The 10,780-nt window shown below is 41.9% G+C and overlaps 1 long non-coding RNA gene across 1 annotated transcript; it reads left to right on the top strand.

Moving 5' to 3' along the window:
- The first annotated feature begins 7,346 nt into the window (after window positions 1-7,346).
- Window positions 7,347-7,854, top strand: LOC113011742 (uncharacterized). Its single transcript, XR_003270608.1, has 3 exons — window positions 7,347-7,558; window positions 7,636-7,700; window positions 7,784-7,854. It is a non-coding gene; the product is annotated as an uncharacterized LOC113011742 (long non-coding RNA).
- The last annotated feature ends 2,926 nt before the right edge of the window (window positions 7,855-10,780 follow it).

The following is a 10,780-nucleotide window of genomic DNA, read 5'->3' as shown; positions in this document are numbered from 1 at the left end:
AATTGAACAGGTTCTAGAAAAAGGAGGAAAAGGTTTTAGCTGAACATCTCTACAAAGCCAAACTCTGCCTGTGATGTGAATGTGTTGGTGTGTGTGCACCACTCTGTCTGGTTAATGGCAGAACGCAGAATGCTCTGTAGCTGAGTCAGGTGTTCAAAATGACACGCTGATCTGGAAGGTTTGCATTGGAATATTATTTAGCATTTTAAGGAGTAACTAAGTAACCTGTAGTGTAAGCTGCACTGATTAGGAGTAGTTGTGGCTGCAGTGAGAACTACATGATGAAGGCGTACAGCAGCAGCGACTCGGTGAGACGCAGGGAACGCCTTTGGAAGCTTTTTCTTCACCCGCCTTAAAAATGTGCTCGTCCAATCACTGACATGTGACAGGTGGAAACGAAGAAGAGTGTGTCGTTCTCTAGGTCGCCATTGATTGAAGGAGTGGCCTCAGTAACTGTGTCTGCGCTGGTCACGACTGAAAGTCTGACAGGCCTGCAGTGTAACACTGTGGACGTCGGGGCTTACCCCACTGGTGATTTCAAGCTGACTGAATGTGGCAGCTCTGTAGATCTTACAGGGATGCAGACCGAGGCCTCAGAACCTGTTTGGATGAATCCGTTCTGGATAAACGCTGCACAAAGATGTTGGACGTTACCTAGCAACTTCTTTGCATCAAGCTCTGGCAGTTGTATCTTATTTTCAACATGTCTTCCTCGGTACATTTCTTGGTTCCTATTAAAAATGAAAGCACATACAGTTTTTCTCAGTCATTTCTTTGGAAGTGGAAACAGATAAAATGCTGTTAGAGTTAACAGCGCTATTATAGTTGCAGACTAAACATAGCTTGTCAGTGTTTACCACAGAATTGGATTGAAGTTATACCTGTGATGGAGACACCAACAGGACACGCCCACTTTGTTAAAGAAATACATGCTACTGCAAAGAATTTTGGAACAATATTGGCTCCTCCCTGATCCAGATCAGCCTCAGGTTCTGCTGTTACAGTCAGCAGAGCTAAAGAGAGGATCAGCCTGACACTGGAGAAACAGACCGATGAGCTGGTTAGTGGCAAATTTCAAAAAGCAAAAGCACCATTCTTTCTGAAAGCTAAAGTAACCCTGCAAAATATACATTCATATGCTCGGGGATCCCACCCAAGTTTATATTTAGCAAGCAAACACAGTTAAGGGAGCAGATGATGTGTGCCGCCGTCATCCTGGGAGGCTTTGTGCCATTAAAGCCTAAATAAATTCAAACCTCAAAATCATTAAAGATGTTCTTTATATGGTCATTCCAGCCCTGAACAAAACCAGCTCAAAGATAACCGTGACACTCACGCCCATGATGGATATATGTAACCTGCTGACCACAGCCTCTCCATACATACCACTGTGTACATGCACTACAGTTGGTATGTTGTGAGCCTGCGAAAAAATGAGCACCAGACCCCTTTGAAATGTGTTGATTGGGCATTTCCAGCTTTTTTTTTTGAGTCACTAATCATGTCAGCTCAACAGAAGTCTGGATTTAAAGGACAGGTGTAGCCGTCATGATGTTGCCCACTGGTTGGGGAACTCTGCCTTTGGAGTTCTTTAGCTTTACATTTGTAGGGTGGGGTGCTGAGTTATCGTTTTTAGTTTGTTTAGTCTCCTGCAGTCACTAATTGTACAGGTGCAAGACACAAATGTCTGCTAATCAGTGCCAAACAGATCAAAATCTAGAATTTAACAGAAACTGAAATAAACCTTTTGGATTAAAAAAAACTGCTCCATCAGCAGAAACACTGTGGAGAGGGTTCAGTGACTGATATCAGTCGAGGTGAAGCAATTGGTAAATGGACACAACTTGCCTCACGCTCCAATGGATGCATCATAGAGCAGCTTAGGGTTGGGATTTCGCCCAAGGATATTTGGCATGCAGACTGGAGCAGCCAGGGATCGAACCACCAACCTTCCAATTAGTAGGTGACCTGCCAGCCTGATTCTATCAGTCAAACTGACCATGCTCCTAACTTGTTGAATACTAACCTTTGGAGCAGCTGCAAGTGTCCAGAAGTTGATCTAATGAACTGTAACAGTTATGAAGAGTGAAATTAGCTATAAAACAGCTGTTTCAGGCTATAAACACATCATTTTCTTCGCTGTAGCTAAATATTTGATGCAAGCACCAACCTTCAACATTGAGCTTCCTAATCCTGTCTAAATGGCCAACTTTGCAATAAAATAAAAATCATATTCATGGTACAAAAACTGATTTTGGCCTCCGTGGAGAGTTTGCCTCTTCAAAGCAACTGTGTGGTTGGTGAATACATTGATTTTTATGAATAACAGGATAAATACACTGGAATGAAAAATGAAGCCAACGTGTTCATGCCAAAAACTCCGCTCACGTTACTGGACCTGTGTGTCAGCTGTTGTGTTGAGCTACATTTAATGGAACTGACCAATAATATCAACTGCTGTGAGGTGCAGAGTGTCCAAGACACTTTTGCAATTGGTGCAGTTTGTATTTTATTGGTGTGCTTTTTAGCACTGATTGCATTTATGTGTGTATATGCATTGCACTTGTACAGCGTATGAATTTGGTTTGCTACAGAAAGCACAGCTTATAAAATGCTAACAATGAGTCCAGAGACCAGTGGTTGTCACATGTCTTCAGTAACGGTGGGTGGTTTTAACACTGGAGTCTATAAGGATACAAGCTTGTGGAGTCAGCAGAGGACCAGAGGTTTTTGAGCTTGACTGAATTTGTTAGCTAATATATAAAATGAACAGAACGGGAGGGATTTTATTTTTAAGCAGATTTATTTGTCATATTTACAGCTATTAATATGTACTGTCTGCCATTGTAATGATCTGTTGTGGCTGATTGAAGGTGGGAGAGCACAGTCCCGGCTTTAACCATAGGCTCAACTATTCGTCTCCTGCCTGGGTATGTTGTTTTCAATCCACAGACACACGGTCAGCAACTCCTCAGTTTGCTTGTGTTGTCTCTCTTTCCTTGCCCCTGGATATATCAGGAATTCACAAAAGTAGCATTATCTTCAATCATTAAATTTAAGGCAACTACATTCTGATGTGCTTCCTTCATAATTCATGTCTGTCTAAGATAAAAACTCTTTAATGCAGCGGTCCCCAACCCCCGGGCCTCGGACCGGTACCGGGCCGTGAGAGTTGAGGCTCAGGTGTGAAATGTATGGCTTTCAGGGTTTTATCGGTTTTCAGCGTTATTTTGTTATCGTTTTTATCGTTTACTCGGTTTTCCTGGGTCTTTTCACGTGTGTTATGAATAAATCTTCTTTTTTTGGTACCGGTACTAGTTCTATTTTGTTGTATTTATCCGCGACACCTTAAAGGCCGGTCCGTGAAAATATTGTCGGGCATAAACCGGTCCGTGGCGCAAAAAAGGTTGGAGACTGCTGCTTTAATCACTGGATTTAGTATTATTATGGGCACTGGTTTGGTTGGTACTGTGTAAATGCTGGGAGCTGACCTGGGAACAGCACTCCCAACTAATCTGGACCTGTAAACTATGTAATACCGTGCCTATTAATTCTCAGTGCAAGTGTTTACGAGTTCTTTGACTGCTTCACTTCCTTTATCCTTCAGACAGAGCCTGTCCACGTCCTGTGATCACAAAGTACAGAAACTGTAAAGTTATTAGAAGTGGTTTGCTGTGGATTTGTGGTGGTTGGATTAACTGCTGTCAGGGAGCTGCTGCTTAAACTGCTTTCTGATTATTTCACTACTAATGAGGGAAAAAAGCAAACATATTGGAAATAAACCCCTCAAAATGACCAGAAATCCATAGGCTGTGGGTTTTTGATTGTAAGTTCACTTTAATACAAGTCAGAAGTGCAATTTGAACATGCAAAGGCACCCCTCTGATATAAACAGCATTTTAATTTTCTCAGCCTCGTGGGCTATTTAACTCGCTGAGCCACTGACCAAGGCTCTGTCTTTTCAACCCTCAGGAAGACAGTTGTGGTAACAAGTGAGTCAAATATATTCGTACATCGAGCTTATCTCAACCTCCTGGAAAGACCAGGGCATCGAGTGTGCTCCTAAATGTAGCCACGCTACTGTACACACTACAATGTGCTCACATTTTGTGGTTGTACGCTGAGCCTCTTTGAAACAGCTGTCCGCAAATAGAAAATGTGAGCATGAACTTCATATTTACTCTGTGGTTGAGACCTTAGTTGATGGCCAGTGCTGAATATAACTATTCTAAATGAGTTTTTCCTCACCGTGTCTGAGAGTTTTGGTCATATTAAGCCTTTCGGTTGGCAGGGCCTTTTCTTAGAGGTCCAAATTTACTCGTCTAATGTTTTCACGAACTTTGTGAAATCTCAATCACAAGAGTTTAAATGGTTGTCTGTATATAGGCTGTCTGTTTGTCTCCATATGATGAGGCGAGTGGATGAGAGGGGAAGTTTGTGTCCTGCTTGAAAAGTAAAAGCACATGAGGTGAGCTTTCTGAACAAACTCCTCATGTGGGTGCTGGTTACATTCGAATGGCACTCGCTGAAGAGGAAAAAGGAACTTAGCCTGAAATGATTAACTGCAAGGACAGGTAGTTTAAAATGACTGCGAGCAAGGCTTTGTTTAAACTAGCACAGGATTTGGATGAGGTGGTCTGGAGAGAATATATAGACAAGAAAAAGAGGCTGTTTTCTTTCTTTTTCTTGTCTTTTTAAACCAAACGACTGAACCCTACACCTTTAGAGGGACATTTCCATATACATCATGTCTTTGTCAGTGTGTCTCTTTGGACCATTCATAGAAACATAACATAGTTTTTTATGGCAGCCTGGGAAAGGGAAGAATAGCAACTGGTACAATGATCATGATTACAATCAGTTACAGTGTAACACTGGCTGTGAACTGTCTGCTGTTGAAGGAAGTGGATTCACTGTGTTTGTGGCCCTTCTTCAGTCTGACCACACTACACTATAAAAAAGACAACATGTACACAACATGCAGTAACATATAGACTTACATCATATTTAATTTTGATAAAAACATACTCACACTTGCAGCCCTCTGTTGACCTAATGAAATTTGAATGCACCAGCTTATGAAAGAACCGCCTGCACAGTGTAAGCACTGCAGTGCAGTCTTACTAGACCTGAGCTACCAGATGACGACTGGACGTGTCTCTCCTGCAGCTCGGGTAGTTTGGATCGTGTTCAGTATAGGCCAGTACACAGGCCAGATCGAAGGCACTCTAAAGCAGAGGTCCCCAACCATTTTTCCACTACGGTCCGACAATATTTTAACGGAACGGCCTTTAAGGTGTCGTGGATAAATACAACAAAATAAAACCAGTACTGGTACCCAAAAAAAGAAGATTTACTCATAACACACAGGAAAAGACCCAGGGAAACCGAGTAAACGATCCAAACGATAAAAAAAATACCAATAAAAACTGATAAAAACCCTGAAAACCAGGAGGAGTACTGGTTTTAGAAGTACTCCTAAATAAATACTGCCATTCAGGAACCGTGATCACATCTTAAAGCAGGATAGTAAGAGAGACTAAATGATGCAGAGACAAAGCAGGGATGTGTGAACAGACGTGAGGCTGGAAACAAAAGAAGACTGAAGGAGGGTAAAGGGGTAGAGATGGAATTCTTTTAATAATAATAATAATAATAATGGATTGGATTTATATAGCGCTTTCCAATTCCACTATTCATTCACTTTCACATTCACACACTGGTGGAGGCAGCTACAGTTGTAGCTACAGCTGCACTGGGGCAGACTGACAGAAGCGAGGCTGCCATTTCGCGCCATCGGCCCCTCTGGCCAACACCAGTAGTAAAGGCTCATGATTCGTGTTTGTGGTCGTTTTAAGTAAGCAGGCCTTTAAAATACATTTACTGCAGTGGATAGGCATTTACAGCCTGGACTGCTTATCTTTCCTATTCTTCTCTCCTTGCCTCCTTTTCCTTTCTGCTTTTGTCCTCCTCTCATGTGACCTAGAAACAGAAAATATTACTGCACAAACCAAGATTAGCTTTCGTTTTTCTTGCTTTATCCATTTCTCCTCTCATGAAGAGGGGAACATCATTCTCTATTCTTCAGGTCAGAGAGGGAACAATTAAGTGTGGAGGGCACTGGGAGTCAGTGACAGGTGATGAATGGCTGAGCTGGCTGCAACTGACAATATGCAGACAAGCTAGATAATTTGCAAATGGATGCGGGCAGATGGAGGATGGATGGGGTAGGAGTGTTTGGTGGTGGATGGAAGTGAATAAAGTCAGGGGCAAGAGAAGGAGAGGTGATGGTGCTGAGGGGGGTTAACCCTTCCAGGATCATTTCTCACCAGTGGAAGGAGGGAGGCGAGCCACCTGCCCAGCAGAGAGGCTCATTTGTTAGGGGCGATGGAGGCTTCCAGACAGCGTGCTGCCCTGGGGAACACAGTGCAGGCTAGTTAGCGTGGTAGCATCATCACATCACTGTGCTGACCAACAGCCTCGTGCAGCAGTGAGGTCAGCACCAGGGCTCAACTCAGTCAATCATAAATGATGACAGATGTGTTTTAACATCAACACTGCTGTTCATTTTGAAATGTAGAATTTTAAGCAATAAACAAGAAGACTTTGGATTATTCCCCCTTTTAGATTGCTTCTGCTTTCATAGCAAATGATGTTGACTATGAATTATGTTGATTATGTTGAAAGGGTTAAAGTTAGGATGAACCCATTGCAGGCCTCATATACACCAAAAATAATAGGAAGAAGAACTTCCCTGTTACTTAAATATGTTCAATATCACGAAGATTACAAAAATGAAAGACTTGATTTTTGTTTTTTTAATAGCCTGGAGAAATAGTTTGCTGCTTTATAAGAAAGCCCTCCGCAAAGCCAGAACATCTTACTATTCGTCACTGATTGAAGAAAATAAGAACAACCCCAGGTTTCTCTTCAGCTCTGTAGCCAGGCTGACAAACAGTCAGAGCTCTGTTGAGCACAGAAACAGCTTTAGTGAAGGTTACAAATGATCTTCTTATGGCCTCTGACAGTGGACTCATCTCTGTGCTTGTCCTGCTAGACCTCAGTGCAGCGTTCGATACTGTCGACCATAATATCCTATTAGAGCGATTAGAACATGCTGTAGGTATTACAGGTACTGTGCTGCAGTGGTTTGTATCATATCTATCTAATAGACTCCAATTTGTGCATGTAAATGGAGAGTCCTCTTCACACACTGAGGTTAATTATGGAGTTCCACAGGGTTCAGTGCTAGGACCAATTCTGTTTACATTATACATGCTTCCCTTAGGCAGCATCATTAGAAGACATAGCATACATTTACACTGCTATGCAGATGACACCCAGCTCTATCTGTCCATGAAGCCAGATGTAATGGGGAAGTCTTTAGGACCCAGGGGACCCAATGGAGGGTATAAAAGAGGAAGTAGCAGCAGGTGCTCTTCATTTCCACTGACGAGCGGCTGTGAACAATGGTTGTGTGAGTAGGTGAAGAGCCTGAGAAGTTTTAATTGTCTGCTACACAAACAGTTGTTTTAAACCTCTACAGCAGAGGTTCGAGGTACAGGCGGTTTTTCTTTTAGTGTTTTTTTAAATTTGTTGAAATGTATTTGATGTTTATTGTATTTTATGTTTTAGTAGTGATTTTTACAAGATAAGCCAAGATAAGCCAGGTGTGCAGCAAACACAGTTGTCTGCTGGAGGTATGTTAACTTAATATATTTGACATTAAAAAAAAGTATATTGATGCACTATAATCTAATTTATATTGTATTGCCTCCTGCAGGGCAGGCTGCACATGTGAATTTGTCACTGTTTTTTTTCCTCCTTCTCCTTGTTGTTGTGTTTTTGGTTTTGGTAGGGTCACCTTTTAAAACTGTTTTTTTTTATGCCGGGTTTGTTTTTATTTCTACTGGGCTGGTGCAATATTAGTCGGGCAATGTGCAATCCCTGAGTGGGACTCTTACCTTAGGGGAATTAGGATCTTTAGAGGTGCTCTGTGTGGAGTTGCAGTGAATAAGTTTTTATTAAGAGTGATTTTTAGTGCCACCGATTATTGCCTGAACTAGCACTTAGTGCATGCGATAAGTGTTCTGTTGGGCTCGTATTTATTTGGGGTGGATTTGTTTCTTTTAAAGCAACGAGCATCTGGGACCGCCAAGGGAGAGCAAGCCCTCAGGTGATAGTTGCATTGCTGGCAGGTTGCACCAATAACACTATCTTGTGGTCGTTAGTGACCTTTTTACCATTTTGATGTTTTAGGCCTTTTACAAACCCTTTGTGTTCTTTTAAAATAATACATTTTAACATATCTGACTGATATTGACCCTCTTGTCCTGTTTATTCTGGGCTCGTTCCTGTGAGAGCTTTGGGCCTGAAAGTTTGCACAAGTAGTATAGAGGCCCTTAGCGGTTACTCGGTGGCTTTCGCTCGCTACACAGATAACACACACCAATGAGTTAAACTGCAGGAATGTCTTAAAAGTGTACAGGGTGGGCCATTTATATGGATACACCGTAATAACATGGGAATGGTTGGTGATATTAAAGTCCTGTTTGTGGCATGTGAGGGGGCAAACTCCTCAAGATGGGTGGTGACCAGTGTTGGTCAAGTTACTTGAAAAAACTAATCAGTAACTAATTACTGATTATTTCCCCAAAAAAGTAATCCCGTTACTTTGTTGATTACTTATTTTCAAAAGTAATTAATTACTTAGTTACTTAGTTACTTTTTAAAAACACGATTTACAACCTGAACAGGTGATAAAGCGATAGATCTTTCAGCCCAATTCTACTTTTTCTACATAATCCATCATACAAAATGTAATCAAATGGAAAAGTCTCTTTTTAAAACTTGTTTTATTAGTTTTAATCTTTTAACTTTATGCATCAAGCAAAAATTTAATTATCTGCAACATTCTCTGAGTTGAATAAATTAGTTTAACATTTAAACCTATTTTCTGCACATTCCAGCACATAAAATAAAATATTTTTTTTGTTTACACTCAATCTTTCAAATAGATGCAAGTAAAACACAGCAGAACATAAATAAAGTCAAAGACTCAGCGGTCCTGTTGCCCTATTTTCACCTGTAAAGCAGGACTGCGGTAGGCGGAGGTTTACCCTGGTGCAGGTGTGCAGCGGTCAGTGGAAGGATATGGCAGTGTCTCTGTGAGTTTCCCATTACGTCGTTGCACACTTGGTGTTTGCTTGGGAGTTTAGGGGTTTTTTGCTGTAAAAAGAAGTTTTCTTCCCACGCACGATGGACGCTAATGTTTTTGTCACTTTTTATAGAATCAAACTCAAAGTAAGGTCAGTACTTCCACGCTGCACGCTCATACTCTCTCCCACAATCGATATGTGATCCATTGTTGATCTGCACACAGCTGTTGTCACTAACGTTGCACTCGCTTACGTCACTGTCGTGAGACATTCTCGCAAAAAATCACGGTTTTAGTAACGCAGTAACGCAGCGTTCCTACGGGAAAGTAACGGTAATCTAATTACCGTTTTTGCAATAGTAATCCTTTACTTTACTCGTTACTCGAAAAAAGTAATCAGATTACAGTAGCGCGTTACAAGTAACGCGTTACTGCCCATCTCTGGTGGTGACCATGGTGGCCATTTAGAAGTCGGCCATCTTGGATTCAACTTTTGTTTTTTCAATAGGAAGAGGGCCATGTGACACATCAAATTTAGTGGTAATGTCACAAGAAAAACAATGGTGTGCTTGGTTTCAACGTAACTTTATTCTTTCGTGAGTTATTTACAAGTTTCTCCTTGTTCACAGCCATTGACATGTCGAAGAGGTTAACATCCCTTCGGCGGATATTAGCTACTCACAAATGGAACCCTTACAAACTCCAGCTACTGCAGCATCTCAACGAGGATGACCCAGATCGGCGCACAGAATTTGCAGAATGGGCAAAACAAAACTTGGAACAGGACCCTCAGTTCACGCAGCAGATTTTGTTCAGTGATGAGGCAAACTTTTATGTGAACGGTGAAGTTAACAAACAAAACCACCACTATTGGTCTGACACTAACCCACATTGGATGGATCCCTCCAAGACTGTTGGCACAACAAAAGTGATGGTTTGGTGTGGTATATGGGGTACAACGATAGTGGGTCCATTCTTCATCAATGGAAACCTCAAGGCCACTGCATATTTGAAATTGCTACATGATGATGTGTTTCCTTCTTTGTGCACTGAAGCTGGCACGTTCCCTGAGTTTTTCCAGTAAGATGGTGCACCACCACATTATGGGTGCAGGTCCGAGCATTCCTAGATGAACAGTTTCCTGGAAAGTGGATTGGTCGTCGTGGGCCAGTTGAATGGCCCCCAAGGTCTCCCGATCTGACCCCCTTAGACTTTTATCTTTGGGGTCATCTGAAGGCAATTGTCTATGGTGTGAAGATACGAGATGTGCAGCACCTGAAACTACGGATACTGGATGCCTGTGCTGGCATTTCTCCTGCAGTGTTGCTATCAGTGTGTGAAGAGTGGGAGAAGAGGGTTGCATTGACAGTCCAACACAATGGGCAGCACATTGAACACATTTTATAAGTGGTCAGAAACTTGTAAATAACTCATGAAAGAATAAAGTTACGTTGAAACCAAGCACACCATTGTTTTTCTTGTGACATTACCAATAAGTTTGATGTGCCACATGGCCCTCTTCCTATTGAAAAAACCAAAGTTGTATCCAAGATGGCCGACTTCTAAATGGCCACCATGGTCACCACCCATCTTGAGGAGTTTGCCCCCTCACATATACTAATG

Source organism: Astatotilapia calliptera, chromosome 19 (genome assembly GCF_900246225.1).
Source record: "Astatotilapia calliptera chromosome 19, fAstCal1.2, whole genome shotgun sequence".
Classification (NCBI taxonomy): Eukaryota; Metazoa; Chordata; class Actinopteri; order Cichliformes; family Cichlidae; genus Astatotilapia; species Astatotilapia calliptera.
Note: the sequence above shows the minus strand (reverse complement) of the source record. Positions and strands in the feature narration are given on the sequence as shown.